This window comes from Atta cephalotes (genome assembly GCF_000143395.1).
Source record: "Atta cephalotes unplaced genomic scaffold scaffold00100, whole genome shotgun sequence".
In the NCBI taxonomy this organism is placed as follows: domain Eukaryota; kingdom Metazoa; phylum Arthropoda; class Insecta; order Hymenoptera; family Formicidae; genus Atta; species Atta cephalotes.
Genome location: NW_012130164.1, coordinates 275220 through 278082, shown reverse-complemented (window position 1 = coordinate 278082; position 2863 = coordinate 275220). Strand labels below are relative to the sequence as shown.

The following is a 2863-nucleotide window of genomic DNA, read 5'->3' as shown; positions in this document are numbered from 1 at the left end:
TCTCTCTCTCTCTCTCTCTCTCTCTCTCTCTCTCCTATTCCAATTCTCTTATCCTGCAGACTCCGCATCGCGGAGTAATAAGGAGATCAAACTCAAGCGGCCACAAAAAAAATGGGAAACACGGTATAGAAAAACCTATGGAAAATCCGGCAAATATGATTTTAGTGCCATCGCACCTTGCAGGAAAAGTTAGAAGTATTGACTACAATATCATGTATGTATGTAGTAGTATGTGTAGTAGATGTGATTACGATCTGTGACTACGTGACAGTTAATACTTCCAACTTTTCTCGCAACGCGTAATAATACTAAAATCTGTCGGATTTTCCTACACCGTGTTTCGAGCCTTTTTAAGGGCTCCGGACAATAAAAGGAACAGGGAACAGAGAATAAGAATTTCAACCTATCAGAAATCATGTATTGTGGAACACACACACAGTTTCTGATAGATTGAAATTCTTACACCTCTCCTTCTTATTACTCTATGCTCCGCACATAGCAATATCACGCGGGTAGTTCTTTCCTCCCTCCCCCCTTATCTAGACGTATTTTTTCCCTCTCTTATTCCGTAGTTTCCCCCCTCGCACTATCACTTATGCAGAGTTTAGGATTAGAAGAACTTACGCTAGATGTATAATTAGAGCATTTAATTACTAAAAAAAAATGTAAAAATATAAAACAGGTGCTGGAAATGTGCAGACAGTCGCTTCTAGATATTGATATCAACAACATTGCTAGCCTGCTATTTATTTCATTAATCACTTTCGCGAACAGTTTTATTGAACTTTAATAAGTATCATTCTAATTCTCATAAAATATAAAGTTTTCGAGTAATTATCATGGAATACTGGTCGATTTCAGTGTTGTCAATCGTGATTAGTGTTCTTATTATTTATTATCTGTTCAGAAAGTTTAATTTTTTTAAAAGACATGATATTATCCATTTACCATCTATTCCAATACTAAGTGTCATGGTACAATTATATTTTGCCGAATGTCATTTGCCAATTTCACAAGAAAAATATACAATCTGAATCGAGATGCAAAATACATTGGATTCTACGCTACAACGAAGCCAGTTATTATGCTCCGTGATCCAGAAGTAATCAAGAATGTTATCATCAAGAATTTCGATTCGTTTACCAATAATTCTGTTTTCGTTGATGTTAATGACTATATACTTTCACAGAATCTGTTTGGCTTACAAAACATAAAGTGGCGACATGTAAAAAACCTACTATCTCCGTTTTTTACATTCAGTAAGATGAAGATTATGTTTTCTTTGATGTCGAAACATGCTGCGGATTTTGCTAAATTGATGAACACTATCAGCAGATAAAAGCGACGTTAATATGAAAGATATCTTCGATAGATATACAAACGATGTTATTGCCTTATATTTACGGAATGAAGATCGATTCTATTCTATAAGAGATCCGACAAATAAGTTCTATGTTTGTGGCAAAGATATAACTTATGTATCAGCAATACTCATCATAAAGTATTTTTAGAGTCTTTTCGAAGCTCGGACGAATACTTAATATAAAACTTTTAAATAATCAAAAAATGAAATATTTTGAAAGCAGGATAAAGAAGAGATTGCCATTCGCGATGCTGAACACATTTCACGTTTAGATATGATACAATTAATGTTGGATAATAGAGGCAAAGAGGGTCGAATACAATTGGATGTGGACGATATTGTCGCGCAAGCCTATGCTTTCTATTTCGCTGGCTTTGAAACTAGTTCAAGCGTGATGTCCTTTATAACATACCAAATCATAGCTAATCCAAGTGTTCAAATTAAATTGTGACAAGAGATAGATGAGCTCTTGGACGAATCGGATGGAAACGCAACTTACGAGGCTGTTAATAAACTCAAATATTTAGATGCAGTAATAAAGGAAGCTCTCAGACTTTTTTCACAATCTGTTACAGAAAGAGTGTGTGGAAAAGCTTATAAATTGTCACCTGCATTGCCGGGCGAGAAGTCTTTCACTATAAACAAGGGCATGATTATTTGGATTCCGTTGTATGCGATTCATCATGATGAAAAATATTATGATAATCCTGAAGAATTTCGTCCAGAAAGATTTTTAAATAATAATCAGGACAATAATTATGGATCTTCATTTTATTTTCCATTTGGATTAGGATCGAGAATGTGCATTGGCAGAAGATTCAGTTTATTGATGATCAAAGTCATGCTATTTCATTTACTAGCACGATGTGAACTGAAACAGTGCGCCAAAACTCTGTCAATTAAATTTAGCGAGAAAAATTTGCTAACGAAGGACAGATTTTGGTTGAATATTCAACATAGAAATGACAAATATAATAGAGATTAGAACTCGATAGCATTTCTAGCAAATGAGAATGGATTGAAATGGATTAGATTTTCAGAAATACAGATTCATGAATGTTAAAATAAATTCTTTTCAATCCTGAATGCATTTTTATTCATTTATAGGAATTGCGTGAAACAAATGTCTATTCCTTTTCAATTTTTAATGTATTTTTATTTATTTATAGGAATGGCATGGAGTATATTTCTATGCTTTTCAATTTAAAAATAATATTATAGTATTTTGTGTGTATCGTGAATATTGCTCAGTTCAAAATTATGAATAGCAAATGCAATTTTTCAATCCAGTTAAATTAAAAAATAAATCATTTATGTGCCTCGTGAATACGATCACACGAGAATGAATACCAGCAAACGAGAATAGATTGAAATGAATTGAAATGGATTCAAATTTTCAGAAATATTGATTCACGAATGTTAAAATGAATGCTTTTCAATTCTGAATGCATTTTTATTCATTTATAGGAATTGCATGGAGCATATCTGTATGCCTTTCAA

General features: G+C 33.0%; 1 pseudogene; it reads left to right on the top strand.

Annotated features, from left to right (window-relative positions):
• Positions 1-839: 839 nt before the first annotated feature.
• On the top strand, positions 840-2348 carry LOC105624997 (annotated as a pseudogene).
• Positions 2349-2863: the final 515 nt, after the last annotated feature.